The sequence below is a fragment of the Abramis brama genome (assembly GCF_963993115.1).
Source record: "Abramis brama genome assembly, chromosome: 16".
Lineage (NCBI taxonomy): Eukaryota > Metazoa > Chordata > Actinopteri > Cypriniformes > Leuciscidae > Abramis > Abramis brama.
In genome coordinates this window covers 14,426,122-14,433,074 of record NC_139978.1, presented here as the reverse complement: position 1 = coordinate 14,433,074, position 6,953 = coordinate 14,426,122, and the positions used below count along the sequence as shown (strand labels likewise).

The 6,953-nt window shown below is 34.9% G+C and overlaps 1 long non-coding RNA gene across 1 annotated transcript; it reads left to right on the top strand.

Moving 5' to 3' along the window:
- Positions 1 to 349: 349 nt before the first annotated feature.
- LOC311065793 lies at positions 350 to 5,346 on the top strand. Its single transcript, XR_014602978.1, has 5 exons — positions 350 to 804; positions 1,073 to 1,104; positions 1,261 to 1,505; positions 1,902 to 2,064; positions 4,265 to 5,346. It is a non-coding gene; the product is annotated as an uncharacterized lncRNA (long non-coding RNA).
- The last annotated feature ends 1,607 nt before the right edge of the window (positions 5,347 to 6,953 follow it).

Here is a 6,953-nt window from a genome sequence, read left to right as displayed (position 1 = left end):
CCAATCAGTAGTTTCTACTCAAACAAACTGAGTTTGTATTACTTAAACATGTGACATTTCTTTACATTAATTATGAATTCTGAGTAAACTGTACTTTTTAATGGCCTATCTTATTGTAATTATGTGTTTGAGCTCAAACAACTTAATATCACCAAGTTTTGCCTGTCCAACAGTATGTTCAGAGGGTCAAAAACAAAATACGAAATCGCGAATTATTTTCCAGATGGAGTCACGGGTAAGTTCGTGATTTCTGGACGTTATTGTTGTGTCCACTGTAACCATTTGTAAATTTACTGCTAATTTCCTACAGAATTGTAGTGCATTTCCATAATACAGCTAGTATTAGGCTGTATCTTTTACAGAACAGCTGTAAATATACAGCACATTTCTGTTTTCAACCCGATAAATTCGTAATACAGTATCATACTGAAAAGGTATTGCATTGTGGGATTGATTTCTTTCGCGCTCAATTCAGTTCAAATGTGACGCGAGCAGACACTACTACAGGCAAACTTGATTTGTCAGCGAGATTCATTCAACTGAACAGAATAATCATTCATGTTAGCCTATCAAGATAAACAGTGTCTGCGAATCTGTGAGCAATTTTTAAGATTTTGTGAGCTTCGGTTCGTGTTTCAAACAGTAGCTAACAGTTAGTTGCCTGAGGCGCAGCAGAAAATGGACGACATTAACGTTACATGAAGATGGATGGAAGAATCATCTGAATAATCTAACCTGTGCCTGTAACGATAAGTGGGATTTAGAGTTTGAGAAGATGGGAAAATTGTTCAACTGAGTGATACGGTAAGCCAGTATATATATTTTTGCGTTCGCATTTCTACATTGTTTCCACGTATTTGGTTTGATTTTGCGAACGCGGTTTGTACCGCGGCCTCGCAAGCATTCACTCTGTTGTTTACCAAGTAACTGTTACAGTTAACGTTAACTTCGACATTTCACATAGCCTAATAGGCAACATTTACCCTATTTTTTACAGTCTATGCATTTACCATGTTATTTGCATGACACGCTTTTGATATATATATATATACATATATTTTTTTCGTTTCAGGCTTTGCAATCTGATGACAATCCAGTGCTAATGTAAGTGCTTTTAAGTAGTGTTACAGTTATAGTCTATCTATGTGGTAAAAAAATAAAGAAATAATGCTGTCAGTTATGTGATCGTGCTTTTGAATCGTTGTCAGAATTTTGCTAGCACAAGAAAATCCATGTTCCTAATGTTGTTTTTAAATGTAGTATTCCTGATTGCCACGCCATGGTCCTACAACTACTCCCACCATTCAAAGAGAAGTTAGACGGTGTTATCCTTAAAGCAGATAAGTAGAGATTATTCAACAAATCTCATTAATCTGTAATATGTTTTATGTTTTGGTTTTGTTGATCATGGCTGTGCTGTCCTTTTTAAAAATTGTTTCAGGAATTTGCAAAGCTGATATCCAGCAATCTACACTTGCCAGAGAGTCCACACTTTATATTGCTTGGTATGTAAACATTGGGTAGTTTTAATCTAAAATGAAAAGCCATCATTTACTCACCCCACTGCAAAATATGTTTTTCTTAATTAGTGTTTTTTTCTTGTTTCCAGTCCAGATATCTAAAATTCTTACATGAAGAAGCATTTAATAGACAAGTAAAAATTGTCTTGTTTTCTGAAAGAATAAGTCAAAATTAAGTGAGTTTATGCTTAAAACAAGCAAAATAATATGCCAGTGCTTTTAACGTTCTAACCCTAATCAATTTTAATGTTTAGGTGAAAAATTTAATTCATAAAAATATGAATAGACAACTACATCGAACCACAGTGAAACTCACACTAGTTATTTTAATTATTAATATTATTTATTAATTAATTTTTATTTTTATTTTTTCAATTACAGGTCAATCTCTATGCGACCAGTGCTGGATATTACGTTTGTAAGGTCAAGGTGTGTGTGGAAAGGATCACAGCATCTTCATCACTGGCCTGGCAGCGCTGTTTGCCTCCTCCTATAACTTCAGCTTGCAGTACAGGAAGAGGCAGCACCTTGAGTTTGTTCAGAGGTTAGTCATTGACATATTTGCCATTCATATAAATATTGGACTGAATTGTGACTTGTCTTGACAGTATTTATTAAGCTGACTACTGGTATAAACAATATGGCCATGGTTTCCATACTGGGCTTAGCTTAAGCCAGGTCTAGGCCTTAATAAAATTAGGATATTTAAGCAGCTTTTATAAAAATGTCTAATAAAAAAAAAACATTACTGGTGTGCATCTTGAGACAAAACAGTGGCAGTCACATTTTTTAAGATATGTCAGTGCAAGTTGTTTTCAGTTAAATGATTAGTGAAAATTCTGTCATTAATTACTAACCAATTCTTCCAAACCTGTAAGACCTTCGTTCATCTTCAGAACACAAATTAAGATATTTTTGATGAAATCTGAGAGGTTTCTGAACCACCCATAGACAGCAACGTCTTTGCAACTTTCAAGGCCCAGAAAGGTAGTCAAAACATCGTTTAAATAATCTATGTAACTACAGTGGTGCAACCTTAATATTATGAAGCGATGAGAATATCTTTTGTGCACAAAAACAAAATAACGTCATTATTCAACAATCTCTACTCTTTCTCGTCATTCTCCTACGCTGTTGACGTAGTGTAAACAGTGTCAAGTCACCTTCATTTATATAGTGCTTTAACAATATAGATTGTTTCAAAGCAGCTTTACAGTGATAATAGGAAAGTACAGTAACATAGATTGTTTAGGCTTTACAGCAGCTCTAGAATAAATTTATTAGACTATTTTTGACCGTCAAAATGCCGGCGGACAGCATCAGTGAGTTGTTCAAAATCTTTCTTTTTAGTAAACTGTGTAAACAAACAATGTTCTCAATGCTGGAGTTCATGTGTAGAGCCCCTGGTGACACTTCCAGTAAAGTTTCATGTTGTGTCGAGCCTTCTTAGTGTTTTAAAAATAGCTATTTTTGATGCTATAATAGTCGTGCCCCAAGCACTCACATTCAAAAGGCAATTTGACCGAAAACGAAAATACGGTCAAACTTAAAATTGGCGTTTCCATCCTAATTATGCTTTTAAACGAAAGTTTGCCTCGGGTAGATTAACAAAAAGAGGTTGCATTTTGGCAAGAGTTATCCTTTAACGCGTTCCGGCCCACTAATCTGCACAAAACGGATGTGTCTGGTGGCTCGAGAATGTAAACCCTGTTTTAGATTTCTAGGTGCAAGCCTTGAAAAAAAGCCAGTGCAGCGCTTCTGGGTTCTACGTCAGAACGTAGGCTTATTATTGGCCAACTCTGGTCGTGTGTGATGACCCAAGAGCTAGCCAATAGTGAGCCTACATTCTGATATAGAACCCATAAGCGCTGCACTGGCTTGCACTACGTCAACAGTGTAGGAGAATGACATGGAAAAGAAGAGATTATTCAACAATGTCGTTATTTTGGGGTTATTTTGCACACAAAAAGTATTCTCGTCACTTCATAATATTAAGGTTGAACCACTGTAGTTATATGTACTATTTACTGATGTTTTTACCACCTTTCTGGGCTTTGACAGTTGCAATGACATTGATGTCAATGGAGGGACAGAAACCTCCCAGATTTCATCAAAAATATCTTAATTTGTGTCCCGAAGATGAACGAAAGTCTTGAGGGTGAGTAATAATGACAGAATTTTCATTTTTGAGTGCAAACATGCATTTTAGTCTGGTAAATATCATGTTTAACATTATCATGTAGTCATGTATGCAATTCACATTGCAAGGCTTGCAATTAAAGTTAAATTATTTCTGTCACAAAGGTTTGGGCTGGATTTTGGCAATGTGTGCTCTACATAAACTGAGAGTCTATGGCTGCCTTTCCACTGATACTCTGATGGGACCTGATGAGGGGATGATATTGTTAATGAGCTGGGTGATGAGTAGACAAAAGTTGTAGAATAAAACTTTAAATCTGGCAACCCCACTTTCAAAAGTTTAGTTAGTAGTATTTATTATGACAGTGCACATGTAAACAGACACATTGAGTTGATGTATTTTAACCCGGGCAGAAAAAATATCAGTTATTGATCACAACATCCAACATTGCTTTTTTTTTCATGTTGTTCAGTTTTATCCAAACAAACTAGTCGTTAAAACCGATATCTGGTTTTTATTTACACATCTTTTGTGCTGTCTATCTCTGTCAAAATATATAAACTCAGTCCATAATATTTCATTGTTTTTTTTTCTTTCTTTTCAGCCTTTTAGACGCTTTCTTCACATCAATCCTGAACGTGGATCAAAAACAAAGAAAGGACAAGTAACTTCAAAGAAAGCTGGCCAAGTTGTGCAAAACAAGAACACCACAGAAAGCCTACAGGTTTCCTCACTTCTGCGAAAACTTGCAGACTTTGAATGGGATTTCCTTTGCACTTTTATGGACTTCAGAACAGAAACAGCAATTCACTGCCATTATAAAGCTTGGAAGAGCCAGGGCATTTTTAATATAGCTCCAATTGTATTCGTCTGAAAGAAGAATGTCGTATAGACCTAGGATGACTTGAGGGTGAGTAAATCATGGGCTAATTAAAATTTTTGGATGAACTATCCCTTTAATTAAGCGCTAAGTGTTACCTGTTTGTTGTTAAAGTGTTAAAATTGCATTTTATGTTTAAAAAAAATTCAGCCAACATGTTCACAGAAGGCAATTTTCTGATCTTTGCTTTTAACCAAAATAAATGTTTTAAAACCCAGAAAATGTTGTTTTCTTTTTCCTAGTATGGCTACTCTTATGAAACCTTAACATATAATATTTTAATTATGTAATTATAAAAGCAGCATTCCCTGTAAAATACAATTTATTGCTGTATACAAGTTTAATATTGTAAAAGTATGTGGTATATACTGTATTTGGTAATTCCAGTGGAGTACTATAAATGCTTTTTACTGTGCTAGTGCTGTAAAAATACAGTATGTGGCTGGCAATGGCAAAATATTTTACATGGCTCTATTTATTGAAAGATATTTTGAGTTTCAGGAGCTAAAAGTTAAGTTGGGTACGTTAGAATATACAATTTAGTTGAATTGGTAATGGAGTAATGCTTACTTAACAAGCTGAGTTAAATAAATGGGTGGAGGATGATTGTTTAAACTAAGTATCTTCAGTTACTTTAACTCGGTTATAAGTACATTCAACTTAAATGTTCTATTCCATTCCATTATGGGCTTAAGTACATTGAACGTAGTCCATTTCACTTATTCAACTAATGCTTCATTACTTAAAAATTTTAAGGCAACGAGTTACCTTGGTTTTTTTAAGTAAATTCTACTTATCCGGGTTTACAGTGTAGGCAATTTGGCGGCCATTTTGATATGCAAATTAGAAGGTCAAAAACTCAAACTTTTGCTTGGGAACCAGTTTTTTTGGACTCAGCACCCTTGAAATATGTAAGGTAGGCCGGTTCCCGACTTGTACCCATAAATGCTCCTCACTTTCACTTTTTGGGCACTTCCCATCTAGACTAATAGGCGTGGTGTTTCGATCGACGTCATTTTCGCGCGAAGAAGAACATAGTAAACTACAATGGATGACATACAGCAGATCTTGTTCTTGTTCCTCGACATGTTTGTCACAAGAAGACAAGTGCCGACATTAGGCTTTTCTCAATATCAAGTACGCAAAGTTTGTACTTGCCATGTGCGACTCCTACATGCTAATGGTACAGCGCGTTCTTAAAAGCGTCACTCTGCTCGCTCTGCTACTCTATATGTACATTTTAAGCAACAATAAAACAAAATATGTTATAAAACACCACTCTGCCTCTTTTCGTTTTCATATAAATAAATTAAACATTATAGGGACACAAATGTGGTTCATGCGCAACGCATATTGACTATTCACTGCACGTTATTCGTTATTCTATTTATAACAAAACGAAATTTAAAACACAACCCTAACGTTACCTCTTTTCGTTTAAATACATTTTTTTTTTACATATTTCAGGCAATATATGAATTTGTACAAATTGCAATAAACATCAGTGATAATCTTGTAATAAAAAAATGACAAGAAACCATATTTCTTTTTCTAAAATTTCAGTTTTATCAATAATAGCCAATATAAAAGTTTAAGTAAAAGGTACAAGAAGCTATACAATAAGACATAAAGCAAACAATTCAGTCAAATGCAGCGCTCTAGTCTAACATTACAACAGTAAAGTTAAATACAAATAGCCTATAACGTTAATATGAAACTAAACTTAGCCCTCAACCAAAACGATTGACAGGGAACGAATTATATATTCACGAGACCAAAGATCGCCCGTTAGGTCTATACAAGACGAATTATATCTCATGTTTAACCACTACCGTCAGCGGCAAACGTCAGAAGAACTAGCCTAGCCGAGGAAAGGCTCATCCAGCCGGGAAACATGAGCGCCGAGCGCCCGCTGACCGCATGGATCTCACAACCGGGGGAAAAAAAAAATCATCTTTATAAATAAACCACAGATTTGAGCTTTAAACAACTACATTCTCGCCTGAAAAACTCTTAAAATTACATTTCGTGACACAGTAACAGTAGTATTATATTACAGTTTTTACCAATTGCTTACACACGTTTTCAAAACTAAGTCTCCTTTTTTCAAAACTCTACACACAATTCTCAAAACTGCACACACAAAATGCAAAATGCCATAAACACAAGTCAGAATGAAGCATTTGCATCAAATGGCAAACACTACTTTCATAATAATACATTTTTGTATATTCCATGTAAACACTGTTGTTCTAAATCTAAATCTCTTTGGTCTTTCATAGGCTTATATCTACATTTCAATACAATGTTCTACAGTGAAAGTAATCTGATGTAACAAGGACACTGTAAACACAGTGAAACAGCAATGTAGAAACAGAAAATATTTATTAGGTCTAACATTATTGTTGTTTAC